The following is a 20,503-nucleotide window of genomic DNA, read 5'->3' on the forward strand; positions in this document are numbered from 1 at the left end:
CTAAAAAGGACATGAGTGAATCAGATGGGGATTTTCTTCAGCTCCCCCCACCCATGAAAACAGTTTCATCATTAGATTCTGAACCCAGATTTCTGACCAAATTCCAATTCCGCCATCTGACTCAGCGGGATTCGAACCCGGGAGTCTCCGGAACTGGGTTGATAATCCAGTCAATAACGGTACTCTGTCATCGCTCCTTCAATCCCCTTGCGATGGCACATGAACTCTCTGGTGCCTCCGCAGGTGGGAGGAGCGGGTGAAGCCCTTCCCACAGTGAGACCAGTTGAACGGCCTCTCCCTGGTGTGGACCCACCGGTGTCTCAGCAGGTTGGAGGAATCGCTGAAGGCCTTCCCACACTCGGGGCAACTGAAGGGCCTCTCCCCAGTGTGGACCTGCTTGTGTTTCAGCCTGTCTGAGGAATGGCTGAAGGCCTTCCTGCACTTGGTGCAGGGGAAGGGCCTCTCCCGTGTGGACCCGCTGGTGGGTCAGTAGGTTGGAAGCCCAGATAAAGCCCTTCCTACACATGGGGCAACTGAAGGGCCTCTCCCGTGTAGACCCACTGGTGCCTCAGCAGGGCAGAGGCCTGGGTAAAGCCCTTTCTGCACGCGGGGCAGGTGAACGGCCTCTCCCCCGTGTGGACCCGCTGGTGGGTCAGTAGGTTGGAGGAATTGACGAAGCCCTTCTCACACTCGGGGCAGGAGAACGGCCTCTCCCCAGTGTGACTGCGCCGATGAGTCTCCAACACAGACAGGAAACAGAAGCCTTTCCCGCAGTTGCCACACTTCCACGGTTTCTCCACAGGGCAGGATTCCTCGGGTTTCTTCATGGCTAAAGCTTCAGCTGCACACAAAATTGTATACAGGCCCTTCCTGCTGTGAATTCCACTTTCCAGGCCCGTATATCTGTTTCAGGCTGCACACTCAGTGCGCTACAACAGTAGGGTCTCTTATCCAGTCCCACTGATACTGAAAACGCACTCAAGCAGGAACCAAAAGCTTTGCTCATTCTCATAGATCCATAGTTGAAAATTGTTGCGGTCTCAATGGATTGAATGACTGTCAGACATTGACATCAAAGTGAGGATTGAAGACACTGGATAGTCAGAGTCGGAAAGTGCGGCACTGGCAAAACAGCAGGTCAGGCAGCATCTGAGGAGCAGCAAAGTCTGTTTCGGGCATAAGCCCTTCATCTGCTGATGTTGAAACTTCTGTCTTCAGATCTTCAAATACTCTGTTAAAAGAGATTACAAAAGTCGTCACTGTCAGTGCAGGGTAGAAATTCAGAACAAGGAATTTTACTTGCCGTTGAACATTCTTTTCTTTTGTTATTTCATAAATTTGAAAGCACCATCCCACTCTCGCTCCCCTTCTGTTCTCACTCTGCTCTAACTAATTCTCCTGAAGGTGCTGATTCAGTATCTTATAGGGGCAGAAAAGCAAAAACGTCAGGACTGACATCACTGAAATTTGGATAACTCCACCTGAAAGTTAATATCTTTCACAACAACATTGGGATATTGCCGAGAGTGAGCAGGTCTGATTCTGGGGAGTAAAACAAGTGTAAATTCAGGTTGAACTTGCAATACAGCTTCTTGAGAAAAAAACAGACACGAAATGGTTAACATCCCGGGAGGTGGGAGTGGAATGAGATATTAAGGCTTTGACACCGACACCAGAGAAAGACTGAACATACAGACGTGGCAAATATCTAGTGGATAGCCAGAGTCAGAGATATACAGCACAGAAACTCTCAGTCCAACTTGTCCACGCCAACCAGATATCCCAAATTAATATCGCCCCGTTTGCTGGCACCTGGCTTCTATTCCTCTGTACCCTTCCAATTCATATACCCATCCAGATGCCTTTTAAATGCTGTAATTGTACCAGCCTCCACCACTTTCTCTGGTAGCTCATTCGTTGCAAGCACCACCCTCTGAATGAAAAAGATGCCCGAGGTCCCTTTTAAATCTGCACCCCCATCCCACAGCCCTCACCCTGAACCTGTTACCCTCTAGCTCTGGACTCTCCCATCCCAAGGAAAAGGCCTTGTCTATTTACCCTATCCATGCCTTTCATGATTTTATAAACGTCTATAAGGTCACCTCTCAGCCTCCGGCGTGCAAGGGGAAACAGCCCAGTCTGTTTGGCCTCTCGCTATCACTCAAACCCCCTGGTTACATCATTGTAAATCTTTTCTGAACCCTTTCCAGCTTCACAACATCTTTCCAATAGGAGGGAGACCCGAATTGCACACAATCTCCCAAAAATTGCAATGGTTCTGTTAGCCAATGGCAATTTAATTCCAAAATGTTAATTCCTTCATGAGAAGGGAATAATTGGCAATGTAGCTGTGAGAAGTCCCTTGCAGAAGAGTGAAGAACTGAGTGAGAACTTTCCATTACGTTGGAGAGCAACAGAATTGATACTGAGACTGGGGACTTAAATCTAAAGCAAGGAAATTACAGGCACAAACAGGCTGCAACAAACGAGGGCACATTATTGAAAGAAATGACAGACATTTAGATAGCACCTGGAGTAACTGCAATAGTTGTTCCATCCTGTCTGAAAAATAAAACAAAAGGTGGCCCAGCCACAGCGAACAAAGAATATTATGAACAGGACTGGATCCAAAGAAGTGGCACACAAATTAGCTAAAAAAAAGCAGCTAGTCTGAAGACTGGGAGCAGTTCAGGTTTCAACAAAAGGATTGATTAAAAGGGGAAAATGGGGTATGTGAAAAGGGAAAAAAAGGATTGGTGAAAACAATTACAATTAGAAACCGGCAAAGTTCTCATGTGGAACAAAGATGGCAGACCAATTAACCACATATGTTGCTGATATAATCACAAAAGGAGGGCACAAGTAACGTCCCCAAAATGTTGGGGAACACATGGTCCATTGAGAGCAGAACTGAAGGAACTGAGTAGTCGTAGGGAAATGGTGTTGGAGAAATTGATGGGATTAAAAGTTTACAAATCCCCAGCACCTGGTAATCCACACCCCAGACTATGGCCCGAGATGCATCATGCAGTTGTCGAATTTAGGCTAATCTTAGCAGGACTTCAACACATAATGATAAGGTCTTTGGGAGTATTGCTTAACAAAGAGACCTTGGAGTCTAGGTTCATAGCTTCTTAAAAATACATTAGGAAGTGTAGTGGAGATGGTGGATTCATTAGTTATAATATTCCAAAGTTCTCTAGATGTGAGAAAGATTCATTGAGTTTATTTAAGACTGAGATAGGTAGGTTGTTGATTGTCAAGGCGATCAAAGGTTATGGGGAGAAAGTGGGAGAATGGGGTTGATAAACCAGTCAACCATGGTGGAGCAGACTCGATGGGCTGAATGGTCTCATTTCTACTCCTATATCTTATGGTCTTATGGTTCCAGTGGATTTGAAAAATGCTAATGTAACACCTGTATTCAAAAAGGGAGGGAGGCAATATGTGGGAAATTGCAGACCAGTTAGTTTAACACCTGCTGGTAGAATCAATTATCAAGGAAGCAATATCAGAATGTCTGAAAGTCAAAACTCCATCCATCAGAGTCAGCATGGTTTTATGAAGGGCAAATCAGATTTGACTAAATTCTTCAAAGATGTAACAAGCAAAGTGGATAATGGTGATCCTGTAGATGTAATATATCTGGCCTTTCAGAAGGCATTTGCTGAAGTGCCACACAAAAAGTTAATTCACAGGTGGGATCACATGGGATTAGGAGTAATTTATCAGCTTCAATAGGTGACTAGCTGATCGGCAGAAGACAGACAGTCCGAATCTATGGCTTTTTTTCTGGATGGCAAGATGTAACTAGTGAGGTGCCACAGGGTTGGGTCCTTGGACCTCAGCTATTTACAATCCACATTAGTGACTTGGATACAGGGATAAAAGGCTCTTTTGCCAAATTTGTGAATGACACAAAAATAGGTGGGACGGTAAATTGCAATGAGGAAATAAGAACCTTACAAATAGATATAGATAGGTTAGGAGAGTGGGCCCAAATGTGGCAGATGGAGTTTCAGGTGGATAAGTGTGAGGTCATGCATTTTGGTCAAAACAAATGGGAGGTGACCTACTGTCTAAATGGGGAGAGACTTTGGGGTGCTCTGGTGCAGAGGGAATCTGGGTATCCTCATTAATGAGTCACAGAAAACTAGCATGCAGGTACAGGAGATCAGAAAGAAAGTGAATGCAACGTTGGCTTTGATAGCTAAAGGAATAGAAGACAAAAGGTAAGGAAATGTTGCTGCAACTATACATGGCATTGCTGAGGCCGGACCTGGAGGATTGTGCCCAGTTTTAGACCCTTTTTTCCCCTTATATGGTTATGGTAGGGGATTTAACTGTCCAAACATAGACCGGGACTGCCATAGGTTTAAGGATTTCATTGGAGAGGAATTTAAGTGTGTACAAGAAAATTTCTGATTCAGTATGTGGATGCACCTACTAGAGAAGGTGCAAAACCTGACTTACTCTTGGGAAATAAGGCAGGACACGTGACAGAGGTGTCAGTGGGGGAGCACATTGGGTCGGCGCCCATAATTCTATTAGTTTTAAAATAGTGATGGAAAAGGATAGACCAGATCTAAAAGTTGAAGTTCTAAATTGGAGGAATCCTAAGTCTGACAGTATTAGGCAAGACCTTTCAAAAGCTAATTGGGGCGGATGTTCGCAGGTAAAGGGACGGCTGGAAAATGGGAAGCCTTCAGAAATGAGATAATGAGGAGACCAGAGATGGTATATTCCTGTTGGGGTGAAAGGAAAGTCTGATAGATGTAGGGAATGCTGGATGACTAGAGAAATTGAGGGTTTGATTCAAAAAAAAGGAAGCATATGTCAGGTATAGACAAGATAAATCGAGTGAATTCTTAGAAGAGTATAAGGTACAAAGTATAAACAAGTATACTTAAGAGGGAAATCAGGAGGTCAAAAAGGGGACATGAGATAGCTTTGGAAAATAGGGTGAAGGAGAATCAAAAGGGTTTTTACAAATACATTAAGGACAAGAGGGTAACTAGGGAGAGAATGGGGCACCTCGAAGATCAGCAAGGTGGATTGTGTGTGGAACCGCAGAAAATGGGGGAGATACTAAATGAGTATTTTGCATCAGTATTTCCTGTGGAAAAGGTTATGGAAGATATAGACTGTAGGGAAATAGATGGTGACATCTTGAAAAATATCCATATTACAGAGGTGGTGATGCTGGATGTCTCGAAACACAAAGGTGGATAAATACCTGGGACCTTATCAGGTACCTCTAGAACTCTGTGGGAATCTAGGGAAGTGATTGCTGGGCCCCTTGCTGAGATATCTGTAAATCAATAGTCACAGGAGAGGTACCAGAAGTCCAGAGGTTGGTTAACTTCTGAACTCAATTCTTCTTGCTAATGTACCATTGCCTTGCTGATTGCTTGTTGCTCCTGTCTGACAACTGGCATTGATTGGTCTCGAAGGACGCTGAGGCCCCTTTGTACGTCCATTCCTGATGAAAGACCCATGCCCAAAACAGCGACTCTCCTGCTCCTCCGTTGCTGTCTGACCTGCTGTTTTTCCAGCACCACATTTTTCGACTCTGATCTCCAGTTCTCACTTTATCCACACCCCAATATATCACCATTTAAATAATGCACCTCCTTTCTGCTTTTTTTTTACTGCAAATGCTATAACTTCACATTGTGGTACTGTATTTGCCATGTGTTTGTCAACTGTGGACTTCTCTACATCGGGGAGACCAAGAGTAAACTTGAGGAACGGTTCGCCGAGCATCGCAGCCGGGTCCGCAGAGACTGACGGGTCCTCCCAGTCACCACCCATTTTAATGCCCCATCTACAGTTCTCCCTAAACTCTCCCCCACCGCCCACTCCCCCACGAAGAAGGTTTACACCCAAAACATCGCCTTGTCCACCTCCTTGTGCTGCCTGGCTTAGTGTGTTCTTGCAGTCTCCTGCCGATGTATTTTGCCAATTGAGGCACAGACCTGGACCAATTTTTCCAGTGTATGTCTCGGCCTGGATTCACTCCTTTTCCTTTCAGTTGCCGCAAGCCAACAACCGAACCCCAAATTGAAAAAAAGTGAAATGGAAAAAGTGGGTGAGAAAAGAGACGACCATACTCACAGATGTTGGACGGAGAAAGGAGGTTGGAGTCTGGGGTGAAGCTCAATCTACATTCCAAAGAGAGGAGCACGAGCAGCAGCTTCAGAAGCTCGTGGTCCAACTTCCGCATTCAGACAATGCGGTTGCTCTGATTGGCAGGAAGACCAATCTCCTTCTGGTCCTCCAGGGCTTCCGATTGGTCCATCAAAAACAGGTCGCGCGCCTTTCGTTTGGGCAGCGATGAGCATGCGCACTGCGTTGCTGACACCGGCAAATATCAGCAATATACTCTTGTGGGGTTCTAGTTTTACGGACAGATTTTAAGTCTCCAAATGCAAATAGGAAAACAAAGGTAGAGCAACAATTTTGTTCCCCCGTGGCTCGACATTTTATTGCTTTTGCATTTTGTCTGGCTGATCAACTTTTGTATGTCTTTTCCGCATGTTTGGCGGCGGGAGGGGAGAGGAGCCCAGAACTGGAGGGCACAGGTTGAGGATGAGAGGGGAAAGATTTCTGAGGATCTTAAAGGCCAACCTTTTTGCACAAAGGGTGGTATGTGTATGCAATGAAGTGGTGGAGGCTGGCACAGTTACAATATTTAAAATGCATTCTCATAGGGCTATGAATAGGAAAGATTCAGAGGGAAATGGGCCAAATGCTGGGAAATGGGCCAAATGCTGGCAAATGGGTCACTAGATTAATTTAGTTTGTTTCTGTGCTATACAAATCTATAACTCTATTTTGACATAGTCAGAACCAATTTCATGAGACTAAGAATAGGCCATTCACCCCTTACAGCCTGTCCTGAGCTGTGGCCTAACTGCGCCTATTTCAATGCAAGTTTCAGAAGATTTCAGCAGCTCTTAAAAATTGAACATGCTTTCAGACTTTAATGATGTTTCTGAATGTATCATTTTAGCTATTCTCAATTTTAAAGATCAGCCATTTGTCACCCGTCCTGACTCCCAGTTGAGTCATCTATTCTCTCTCTCTTCTGAAAAGGCCTTGATACAGTGATCAAAGAGGGCTCGAGGCATGAGAAAGGATGGGGAGAAAAGAGAGAGAATGGATGAAAGGGCAGAGGGTGGTGTGTAGAGAAACAGAAAATGGACAGGAACAGAGGGTTTGGTCTAGAGAAAGATTGGGGGGCAGAGGTTAGTGGGGGGGGGGGGGAAGGGAAGAGAAAGACCTGCAGGGCAAAGGGTAGGGGGCAAAGTGAGAGAATGGGGCAGCAGTAAATGGTGGAGGGGGACAAGAGAGAATGGGGTACAGAGCATTGTGGGGTAGAGAAAGAGTGGAGTGCAGAGTGTGAGGGGAGAGAGAATAGATGGGAGTCAGTGGATGGCAGGAGAATGGACAGAGGGCAGACCGTGGGTGGAGAAAGAGAATATATGGGGGAACAGAGGGATGGAGAGCAGAGGATTTGGGGGAGAGAGAAAATGCATGGGGAGTCAGAAGATGGGAAGGGGGACTGGACAGGGGCACAGAGGGTGGGGGTGAGAGAAAGAAAGAGAGAGAGAGAATGATATGAAGATAGGTGGAGTTGTGGACAGTGAGGAGGGCTGTTGTCGGCTGCAGAGGGACTTAGATATGATGCAGAGCTGGGCTGAGGAGTGGCAGATGGAGTTCAACCCTGCCAAGTGTGAGGTTGTCCATTTTGGAAGAACAAATAAGAATGCGGAATACAGGGTTAATGGTAGGGTTCTTAGTCAGGTGGAGGAACAGAGGGATCTTGGGGTCTATGTACATAGATCTTTGAACGTTGCCACTCAGGTGGATAGAGTTTGTAAGAAGGCCTATGGAGTATTATCGTTCATTAGCAGAGGGATTGAATTCAAGAGTCGTGAAGTGATGTTGCAGCTGTACAGGACCTTGGTTAGGCCACAGTTGGAGTACTGTGTGCAGTTCTGGTCGCCTCACTTTAGGAAAAATGTGGAAGCTTTGGAGAGGGTGCAGAGAAGATTTACCAGGATGTTGCCTGGAATGGAGAGGAAGTCGTACGAGGATAGGTTGAGAGTTCTCGGCCTTTTCTCGTTGGAACGGTGAAGGATGAGGGGTGACTTGATAGAGGTTTATAAGATGATCAGAGGAATAGATAGAGTAGACAGTCAGAAACTTTTTCCCCGGGTACAACAGAGTGTTACAAGGGGACATAAATTTAAGGTGAAGGGTGGAAGGTATAGGGGAGATGTCAGGGGTGGGTTCTTTACCCAGAGAGTGGTGGGGGCATAGAATGCGCTGCCCGTGGGAGTGGTAGAGTCGGAATCATTGGCGACCTTTAAGCGGCATTTGGATAGGTACATGGATGGGTACTTAATCTAGGTTAGAAGTTCGGCACAACATCGTGGGCCGAAGGGCCTGTTCTGTGCTGTATTGTTCTATGTTCTATGTTCTATGTTCTAATGGACGGTGTGCCGGGAGTGGCGAGGGAATGGACAGGGGTGCCGTGCGTGGCACGGGGGAATGGAGAGGGGGGAGCCATGAATGGCGGGGGAGAATGGATGGGGGTGCTGTGGGTGGCAGGGAGAATGGTCAGGGGATGCTGTGGGTGGCAGGGAGAATGGACAGTGGCACTGTGGTTGGCAGGGGGTAAGGCCGGAGGCACTGTGGTGGTGGAGGAATGGACAGGTGGTGCTGTGGGGATGTTTGTGTCTTGGAGAGAGATGGTGGTGGTGAAAGCACCCCACTCACTCCAAGCATCCCCTTCTCTGCACACATGTGGTGCACATTTTTGTTAGTCTGGATGGGATGCTGTTTGGAGGGTCAGTGTTGACTCGATGGGCCAAATGGCCTGCTCCCACACTGTAGGGATTCTATGATTAGGAGAGCTGTCAAACCAACAACTTCTAATTGGTGAAGTAAAAGACCAGGAGCCAATCTTTAAGCAGTTTTCCATTTATTCACTCAAACTGCCCTTTCAATTGAATTCCTTGAATTTAATGTGTTCCGTTGTAGTTTAATTATGATCCATGAAAAGCAACATCCAGTCACATCTGTGGGCAGAACCAACTCAACTGACTGAACAAGTGTAACAACTCTTCTGTATGCACTTTAGATGTGACATGCTCTCCCTCTCTCTCTGTTGACCCAACGGGATTACCAGGGTTAGAATTACCACTCTCAAAATACAATTGCTGATCTACTGTTTGCTTCTGCTGCTTAACATAAGGATTTAAAAGCTGCTAGCCTGATCTCGCAGAAAGCACAAAAACAGGCTGTTCACTTGTGCCTGCGCAGAGATAAACTTTCATTTGGAATAGATCACAAAATAACAACAGGTGCCAATCCCACAACTCTGTGTTACACATGGAGGGAGGGGAGGGGAAGGAAAGTGTTTTACTCTCAGACCTTAGAGGGGAGGACAAAGTTTCAGCCAGTGGGAAGTTAAAATTAAACCCTGTGCTGTTTTCTGTTATAAAAACTCAAACCACATGGATTTGGTGGGATTAAAAAATGAAGGAAAAGGAGCTTGCAAAGTTTCCAAGCCTCCACAACACACACACACAATTCCCACTGCTCAGCCGGATACAGTGCTGCTCCCCTCTGTTTAGGAGTAAACTCTGGAAAGGTGGTGGTATTGATAGTGAGGAGGATGGTCTCCGGCTACACTTTGATACCAATCAGCTGGTAAATGGGGCAGAGGGATGGAATTTAATCTCCAGGCATTCTGGGAAATGTAATAATGGAAGAAAGTAATCAATAAATAGAAGGTCCCTACAGAGTGCTGAGGAACAAAGGAACCTTGCTGTCCATGTCCAGAGATCCCGAAGGTATCAGTACAGATAAAACGAGGGAGTGAGGAAGGCATAGATTTGTATTTTTTTCATACAGAGTGTGGTGCATGTGTGGAATGGGCTGCCAGAGGAAGTGATGGGAGCTGGTACCATTATAACATTTAAAAGGCATCTGGTTGGGTATATGTATTGGAAGGGTTGAGAGAGATATGGGTCAAATACTGGCAAATGGGTTACGAGATTAATTTAGGATATCCAGTCAGCATGGGTGAGCTGGACTGCAGAGTCTGTTTCTGTGCTGTATGACTCTACCCGCCGAGTTCAATGCAAGTTTCAGAAACATGTCTGCAGCTTTATGCCTTTAGACATTAACAATGTTTCTGAATATATAATTTCAGCTGTTCTCAATTTTAAAGATCAGCCATTTCTTGTGCACCCCTGTCTTCCTGGTTGAGACATCACCATTCATTGTCTCTCTTTCCCGAGAAGGGCTTGATACAGCAATCAAAGAGGGCTCGAGGTACGAGAAAAGATGGGGGGAAGGTAGAAGGTAGAGAGAATGGACAGGGGTGCAGAGGGTGGGGGGGAAGAGGGGGGGAGAGAGAGAGAGAGAGAATGGATAGGGGAGCAGAGGGTAGGGGGTGAGAGCGAGAAAATGGACAGGAGACAGAGGGTGGAGGGGAGGAGAAAGACTTGGGGACAGAGAATGGGGGGCAGAAAATGAGGGGGAGAGAGAGAGAGAGAGAATGGCTGGGCACAGAGATTTGGTGAGTGCAGACTGTAAAGAGAGAGAGAATGCATGGGGACAGTGGGCTGGGGAAGTGACAGCTCAAATCCCACCTTACCCAGGAATGGTGTCAGTGTTCCATGAACTGGAACCCACTCCATCCACAGCAGACTTGGGAGCAGTCGTTTCTCAATCGACACATGGCTAAGACGGTAGATTCATATAATCCCTACGGGCCATTCGGCCCGTAAAATTCAGACCGACCTTCCAAACAGCATCCCCACCCATTTTCCCTGCAGTTCCCCATAGTTAACCCACCCTAGGTTGCAGATCCCTGGACACTTCAGCATAGCCAATCCACCCTAAACTTCAGATGGTTAGACTGTCGGAGGAAACTGGAGCACCCAGAGTTCACCCACGCAGACACAAAGGTGAGAACATGCCAAAGTCCACACAGAGAGCTACATGAGAGTGGAATTGAACCCAAGTCCGTGGTACTGTGAGGCAGTGGTGCTAACCACTGAGCCACCGTGCCACCCAGAGCTTTGAAGTTCTGCTTTGTCTGTGTAGCTTCTGACTTCTCATGAGCCTTCAGCAGCGGCTCTCTCCTCCTGACATTGTTAGACCACGCCCGCTGCAACTTCCCTTTTCCATTTCTCCAGCCCTGAGCACACCGGTTCCCAAATCCTGGTGCCAGGCAGACACTGATGCAATCTGGTCTTCTGCTGCCAAATGCAGAGAATGGTGACAATCCCTGCCATTATTCTCTCCCTGACCACCACTGCCCCCTCCCCAACATTGTTCGTACTCCCACCACGCAGCCAGTTAGCTCCTCGCTCGTGCAGAGCTCTCTCAGATCCCCTTTATTAGATTAGATTACTTACAGTGTGGAAACAGGCCCTTCGGCCCGACAAGTCCACACCGCCCCGCCGAAGCGCAACCCACCCATACCCCTACATTTACCCCTTACCTCACACTACGGGCAATTTAGTATGGCCAATTCACCTGACCTGCATATCTTTGGACTGTGGGAGGAAACCGGAGCACCCGGAGGAAACCCACACAGACACGGGGAGAATGTGCAAACTCCACACAGTCAGTCGCCTGAGGTGGGAATTGAACCTGGGTCTCTGGTGCTGTGAGGCAGCAATGCTAACCACTGTGCCACCCTGCTGCCCGTTCTGTCTGACTTGTGCTGACATCCTCCTGACCCTGTCCACTGACCCAGTCAGAAGGCTTTGTCCGTAGAGGAAAGACCATCTCCCAGAACTTTCCCCTTTTCCCCCAACGTGTCTGCAGCCCGACTTCCAGCTGCATCTTTCTGAGCTGAAGGTCCACCAGCCTGTGTTTGCCCTGGATCACAGTATCCAGAGCGTCTCAACTTCCGCAAATCGAAAGACAAGGCCCACCCTGCCCTCTCCAATGTGTGTTGTGTAACTGCTTAATCGTTTCTGGTAGCTGAGCAGAGACTGATCGCCAAATTTGGAACCCCATGAGGGTGGTCTCAACTGGGATTTTGGGTTCATGTCACACTACAGGTGACCCCACTACACTATACACTCTCTCTCTCTCACTCTCACACTCATGCTCGCACTCAGACACACACACATGCACACACCCTCTCACAGGCTTATACTCCATTACTCACACACTTTACCAAGCACGCACATACACAGACACACACATCAGTCTATGGTGTGAATTTGCAATTGCAGGATTTTAATTGCAAGTACATTCTATTTTGCTCAAAAAACGCACAATCTTCAGACAGTCTATCCATGTAATATGTTATAAATTCTACGATGGAAATAGAACCAGTCTGACTCAAAATTGGGATACAGACAGACTCTGACATCAGTGAATCTCATGGGATATTTTTTCCCCAGAAAATGGTTTCATCATTAGATTCTGAACCCCAGATTTCTGACTGAATTCCGATTCTGCCATCTGCCACAGTGTGATTCGAACCCAGGAGTCCCCAGAGCTGGGTTGATAGTCCAGTCGATAATGGCACTCGGCTGTCATTCCTTCAATCACCCTGCAATGGCCTCCACAGGTGGGAGAAGGGGGTAAAGCCCTTCCCACACTGACAGCAGGTGAGCAGGCTGTCTCCGGTGTGGACTCACTGGTGCGTCTGCAAGCTGGAAGAATCAATGAATTTCTTCCTGCATTCGGAGCAGGTGATTGGCCGCTCCCTGTTCTGGACCCGCTGGTGAGCTTCTCAAATCTCAAAACAAATAATCAAGAAAGAACCCACTCTATTCACTACCGCAGACTTACAGCAAGGTTACACATTAAAAACTATGCACTTATCTGTTCCTGTGCTGTGAGCTCTCCCATACAGATCCCACCAAGACCACTTGTGAATTTTGCTGTATGTTAATTTTTCCTAGATGCACTCCAATGTCCAGAGATACATGATTTCAAACAACAAAGGCAGTAACTACATAGATTCACTGCTGTGTCAGCTAGCAGTGTAGGATTTTCTCTCTATCTCTCTCTTTCAGACCATGTGCTCGCTGCCTTTAGCTGTCTTTCTCTCTTTTAAAAGTGCTGTTGACTTGATTTTTTACTCCAAAGTTGCAAAACAATGCAACAGCATATAAAACAGTAATTGCTGCTCCTGGAATTCAAGGAAATCGCCTCCAACACTGAAAATATCTTTAAAAAGAGCAGCTCTTACAGCTACAAATTTTCTCAGCCTCCATCTTGGATTAGTTCTTGGTGAACATTCCCATCTCCCAGGTTACAGTTATTCAAATAATCTGTTTTTTCTATTTTTGCTACCAAAGTGGATAACCTCACATATATCCACACTAAACTGCACCTGCCATACATTTACCCACTCACTCAACCTGTCCAAATAACATTGCATCCTCCTCACAGCTCACCCTTCCACCCAGCTTTGTGTCATCTGCAATTTGTGATACATTCCAATTAGTTTTCTCATCTAAATCACTGACATATACTGTGAATACCTGGGGTCCTAGTCCCAATCCCTGCAGTTCCCCAATCATGAATCATTATCCAACATCGATCTGACGGATCCTCCCTGACTGACCGTACAAAATAGCAGATGTTAGCCTGATGTTCATAACTGACGGAGACCTGATAAGCAATTATGATCCACTTAAATACTAATCACAGAAGCAGACCATTCAGCCCATTGTGTCCATGCAATTCTCTAAATGAGCTTTCTGACCTTGTGCCATTTTCCTGATGTTTCCTTGGAAACTGGTACATTGCTTGTCATCAAATAATTGTCCAATGCCCTAAATTGAACCTGTTTCAACCACTTCTCTATGCAATGTCTTCCAGATATATTTACTCACTGTGTGAAATTTCTTTCTCACATCACATTTTTTTTTCTTGTCATCAACTTTAAATTTGTGTTCTTATTCTCAATGCTTTTACCATGGTGAACAGTTTTTCACTGTCTTTTCTGGGTATGATTTTCAAAACTTCTTTTAAATCTGGCTTCAGAGAGCAGTCCATGAGGCCAAGCCCATCAACAATTCCAGCCTCGGGCGACTGTCTGTGTGGAGTTTGCACATTCTCCCCGTGTCTGCGTGGGTTTCCTCCAGGTGCTCCGGTTTCCTCCCACAATCCAAAGATGTGCAGGTCAGGTGGATTGGCCATGTTAAAATGCCCATTGTGCTAGCTGCTTAGTCAGAGGGCAATGGATCTGGATGGGTTACTCTTCAGAGAGTCAGTGTGGATTTGTTGGGCTGAAGGGCCTGTTTCTACACTGTAGGGAATCTAATCTAATAAAACAATACAGAAACAACCGAGCATCTAAAAGGACGGCCCCTCAGTCATCACTGTGAGCCCCACAGCAACCATTGTTACCTGGTCGGTGGTATTGGTCCACAGTTTTGAAAACTGTGATTTTCGCTACGACTATAAAGATTGAATGTTTTTTTTAAGGCAGTTGTTGCTGAGAAGTTTAATCCTTTCTGTCCAGTAGGAAGTCAATGATGTATTTGGGTTTGAATGACATGTGGAGCAAGTGGATCACCGCTCCCTGGTATGCAAGAGAGCATTACATTCCAGATTAAGCAGGGAATTGGATCTCTTCCTACAGCCCATACATACCTCTGGTAACTTCCCAGGGGACTGTGCTTGTGTGGCACAGGTCAGATCATTTGCTGGCTTAGAATGTTTTAGAATGTTACAGTACATAAGGAGGCCATTCAGACTATGATGTCAATAATAGTTCCTGAAACACCCACCCACTCTCCATCTCTATCTCCACCATCTTGCAACTGTCCAGCATCCTCGGTAGGAAAGTGGTTAGTATCCCCACCTGTGACTCAGGAGACTGGAGGATTTGATATTTTTATGGATGTCTTGTAGCGCAGAGGTAGTGACCCTAACTCGAGATCGGGTTCAAGTCCTGGCTGCTCCAGAGTTCAAAAGTTCACAAATATAAGAGCAGAATTCGGTCATTTAGCCCATCAAGTCTGCTCCGCCATTCAATCAAGACTGCTCATCAACCCCTTTTCCTGCTTTTTCCCCAAACCCTTGAAAGGGTTCAGAAAAGATTTACATGGATGTTTCCAGGGTTGGAGAATTTGGGAGAGGCTTAATGGTCCAGGACTGTTTTCCCTGGAGCTTCAGAGGGTAAGGGGTGACTGTATGAAGGTTTATAAAAAAAATGAGGGGCATGGATAGGATAAACACAAAAGGTGTTCAAAGTCTGTGAGAAGATTTGTAGCTCAGGTGCTCGTTGTTGTGGTTCTGTTCGCCGAGCTGGGAAATTGTGTTGCAGATGTTTCGTCCCCTGTCTAGGTGACATCCTCAGTGCTTGGGAGCCTCCTGTGAAGCGCTTCTGTGATCTTTCCTCCAGCATTTGTAGTGGTTTGAATCTGCCGCTTCCGGTTGTCAGTACCAGCTGTCCGTTGCAGTGGTCAGTATATTGGGTTCAGGTTGATGTGCTTATTGATTGAATCTGTGGATGAGTGCCATGCCTTTAGGAATTCCCTGGCTGTTCTCTGTTTTGGCTTGTCCTATAATAGTAGTAACAGTCTTAAATAAACTCAATGAATCTTTTCCATGTTCAGAGATCTTCAGAATATTGTAACTAATGAATTCACTATCTCCGCTGCCACTTCCTTCAGGACCCTAGGATGTAGGCCATCAGGCCCAGGGGACCTGTCTCTGTCCTCAATCCTAATAGTTTGCTGTGTACCTTTTCCCTATCGATGTTGGTTGTTTAAGTTCTCCCCTTTCTATAGCCTCTGACTTGTCCATTTCAATAGGAATTGTTCTGTTGTCCTCCAACGTGAAAACTGAGGACAAGTATTGATTTAGCATCTCTGCCATTTCAGTGTTCCACCCATTAACTCACCGTTTTCATCTTCCAAGGTACCAATACTTACCTTAGCGACTCTGTTCCCTTTACCGTACCAACAGAAGCTTTTGCTGTTCTCTTTGATTTTTAGTGCAAGGTTTCTTTTGTAATTTATCTCATCTATTTTAATTAATTTTTTTTTAGTATCCCTTTGTTTATGTTTGAAAGTTCAATGTTTCACCCATCCAGAGGTCTGGAATACTACTTCTGAGCAGGCTGAAACAATTTTTAAAAAGTCAAAACTTTTTTCAAACCCCTTCATATGGCTGGGGGCCAGAAAAACGATCGCCCCGCCCCCATCGTCTCCGATTGTTTGGAGGACTCCTCCAACCACGCCCCCTCCGGTGAAGACGTCATGCACCGGAACCCCGCCCCTTGAGCTGGCGCATGTGCAGTGTAGGTCCTGCAGCGGGACCAAGACAGTGTTACTGTTTGTGGGAGAGGAATGGCGCTGGCGGCTGAAGGAACAAGAACAGGAGCCGCTGGAAAAGCTGAGCATCCCTGGCTGCATGTGTGGGGAGAAATCCGAGGAGCCGTTTCGGGTCCGGTGATCCTCCTTCAGAACAGGACCAGGTTTCAGGAACATCCCGGGGAGGTCGCCAGGTCCGAGCGCCAAGACCTGGCTCCTGCCCCCGGGGAGAGGAGACAGTGAGACAGGGTAGGATTGGGAACCGCGGGAGGAGGGAGACTGGGGCGTTTATAAACTCCTAGGGGGAGGCCTGAGGCCTCGAATAAAATCCTCACAGGCCCAGTGTTTACTTCACTAGGGAAGGACCTCGCGGGTTGCCCGGGCAACGGCCGCCATCTTGGTGAGGGTCAGGTGCATGGTGTATTGGGGCGGGGAGCGTGGGCGGCCATCTTGGTGATGGCACCATCAACTGTTATTTCTGGGAAAGACTTCCATCCTTGTGGCAGCCCCGCCCTGGGCTGAGCTTAATTCCCCACACTGTCCAGCGATGTGGAGGTTAGGGTGGATCGGCCGTGCTAAATTAGTGCTAATGCCCAAGGAAGTTCTGGTTAGTGTTTATCGGCCATACTAACTTACCCTGATGAAGGGCTCCTGCCCGAAACGTCAATTTTCCTGCTCCTCGGATGCTGCCTAACCTGCTGCGCTTTTCCAGCAACACTTTTTCAGTTCTTTCCGTCTGTTGTAGGGTTCCGCTGTCGGACTAGCTCCGCCCCATTATGGCGTCACAACACGGAAGTGACCCTGTCAGTTTCAATGTGAAACACGCTCCTCTGGGCAACTCCTCATCCTGGGAGGGAGAGAGGGAAGGGGGAATCAACTGGAGTGAATCTAGGGAGGGAGCAGCCTCTGCAAACTCGGGTATCTGGCTTAATTACCCGGGCGAGGAGGGACGGATGATAGCGATTCCCGCAAATAAATGCATCGGGTACAAGTCCAGCGCATGCAATAATCCACATTGCAGCTTCAAGCCAGCTGCAATAGTTTTACATCCTCTGTTCTTCCTCTGTCTTGGCTCCTGCATTTCGGCTTCCTTCCCCCATTCCCACCCTGGACCCGAGACATTGGTGCTTCCAAGCTGACACTCATAAGTTCGGGTTGTCCCTCCATTCTTTCTCAATTTTCAAAACCCACAAAAGACAACTTTCCCAATCTTCTGAGCATTGGAGATGGGAGGTTACATTGAGACTGGTTAGGCCGCTTTTGGAATATTGTGTGCAGTTCTGGTCACCCTCCTATCGGAAGGATGTTGTGAAAAAAGATGACAAGGATGCTGCCAGAATTGGAGCGTTTGAGCATAATTGGTTGGTGCTGTTTTCACGAGTGTGCCGAAGGCATTTGTACACATTTATAAAATCATGTAAGGCATGGATTGGTTAAATAGACAAGGTCTTTTCCCTGGGTTTGCGGGAGTCCAGAACTAAAGGGTAATAGCTTAGGGTGAGGTGGATGAGCCAAGAATGAAAAGAAACCTAAGGGCAACTTTTTAATTCACAGTGTAGTGAATGTAAAGAATGAGCTGCCAGAGGGAATGGTGGAGGCTGGTACAATTACAATATGTGAAAGTCCTTGCGAGATCAAGAATTTATCAATCTCTGCCTTGAAGACATTTAACATGCTGGCCTTCACTGTCCTCTGTGGCAATGAATTCCACAGGCCCACACTCTATGGCTGAAGAAATGTCTCCTCATTTTTGTTCTAAGTTGACCCCCTCTAATGCTCAGGTTGTGCCCATGGGTCCTAGTCTCCCTGCCTAATGGAAACACCTTCCCAGCATCCACCCTTTCTAAGCCATGCATTATCTTATAAGTTTCTATTAGATCTCCCCTCAACCTTCTAAACTCTAATGAATACAATCCCAGGATCCTCAGCCATTCATCGTATGTTAGACGTACCATTCAGTGATTCTTCTACTCTGCTGGCCCACCGGGGGCTCCACTCTGGGGAGAGGTCCTTCAGCTGCCCAAAGTGAGGGAAGGCCTTCAGCAATTCCTCTGTCCTACTGAGGCACCAGCGGATCCACACGGGCGAGAGGCCCTTCAGCTGCCCTGAGTGCGGGAAGTGCTTTACCCAGGCTTCCCACCTGCTGACCCACCAGCGGGTTCACATGGGTGAATGGCTGTTTACCCGCTCTGAGTGCGGGAAGGCCATCGGTGACTCGTCAGACCTGAGGAGGCACCAATGTGTCCACACCAGAGAGAGGCCGTTCCCCTGCCCTGAGTGCAGGCAGAGGTTCACGTTGTCCTGCAACTTGCAGGGGCACCAATTCTCCCAACAGTCGGATTCTGCCAGCGATGCTGCTGTGGCTCACCACCAGTCTTGATTCCTCGGCATTATGATCTGCCTTCAAATTGGTCAATTGGTTCACTCAGCTGTTATTGGTATGATGTGAATTCAGTCCTGAGATTGAGTCAACTTTACAGTGGTCTCCTAAAAAGCTGGAAATAAATTTCTAGGACCTTTGCAGTTGTAGAGTCATTGAGTCCAACAGCAAGGAAACAGACCTTTCGGTCCAACCAGTCTATGCTGAACATAAGCTGAAGATATGTTGCTGGAAGAAGGATTCCTGAAGAAGGGCTTATGTCTGAAACGTCGATTCTCCTGTTCCCTGGATGCTGCCTGACCTGCTGCGCTTTTCTAGCAACACATTTTCAGCTCTGATCTCCAGCATCTGCAGACCTCACTTTCTCCTATGCTGAACATAACCCAAACTGAACTCGTCCCACCTGCCTGCTCCCAGCCCATATCCCTCTAAGCCTTTTTTATTCATGTACTTATCCAAATCATTACAAATACCAAAGGAATTCACTCCTCTTAATCCTTTATTTCCAAAAGCAATTAGGAGTCTAACTGCTTCCTCCCCCACCTCCCCCTAAGCCTTTGCCCTCTAGTTCTGGACTCTCCCAACCCAGGGAAAAGACCTTGTCTCTTTATCCTTTCAACGTCCCGCATGATTTGATAAACCTCTATAAGGTCACCCCTCAGTCTCCAATGTTCCAGGAAAAACAGCCCCAGCCTATTCAGACCCTCCCTGTAGCTCAAACCCTGGCAACCTCCTTGTGAATCTTCAAACAGTTCAGAAAAGATCTACAACATCCCTTCTAGAGCAAGGAGATTGGTTAGACCACTTTTGGAATACTGTGTGTATAATGTCCTGTACAGTTGCAACATGACCTCCTAAGTCCAATACTCGATGCTCTGACCAATAAAGGAGAGCGTGCCAAACACCTTCTTCACTATTCTACCTACAACTCCATTTTCAAAGAACTATGAACCTGCGCCCCAAGATCTTTGTTCAGCAATACTCCCCAGGATCTTACCATTAAGTGTATAAGTCCTGCCCTGATTTGGCTTTCCCAAAATGCAACACTTAAGTAAACTACATCTGCAGAAAAAAACACATGGTCTTTTAAAGGGATCACGCAATGCTTTCCCCATTTTGCAATTTTACACATACCACCAAATTCGAAATTCTTGCCACCCAACCTACAATTACAGAGGAACCGCGATTATCCAAACGAGATGGGCGGGCACTATTTCATTCAGATAACTGATTGTTTAGTTAATTGATTCAATGCCTGTCCTGTGGGGCTCAGTTTTCTGAAGTTTCCTTCTTCCTCGCTCTGCCTGCCTTGCTCCCTCTGTCTGTCTCAGGGTTTGTTTCTGAGCAGACACACACTTTTATGTGTAAGGGACTTGCAGCATTTCTGAAGCCCCAGGCGCCCCCCCATCCCCCCGCCCCCATCAGCTCCCATGAGTATCCCGCCGGCCCCCTATCCCCTCTCTGGAGCAGCCGGACTGGACACCAACAGTAAGAATGCTGCTGCCGTTGGTGGGGGGGGGGGGGGGTTAAGTCTCAAATAGTGCACACACTACTTTTATTCGCAACAGGTTCCACCTTTGCCCTGTACAGGATAATGCAAGCGGGCATCAGAGCCGCCCTGCTTTGCCACGGGACTATGCCTACATCAGGAAACTATAAGAATTCATTTTGTGTTTTAAACAGCAGTCGCAGCTTTAAACCCACAGAACTCAGCAGCTGCCGGTCCGCCCACGTGACCGGGAGATGGGAGACAGATGACAGATAAAATCCACACTATACCAACACTACCCATGACTCATAGACC

This window comes from Chiloscyllium plagiosum, unplaced genomic scaffold, assembly GCF_037043375.1.
Source record: "Chiloscyllium plagiosum isolate Xiang-an unplaced genomic scaffold, Cpla_swu_hap1 HiC_scaffold_27, whole genome shotgun sequence".
Classification (NCBI taxonomy): Eukaryota; Metazoa; Chordata; class Chondrichthyes; order Orectolobiformes; family Hemiscylliidae; genus Chiloscyllium; species Chiloscyllium plagiosum.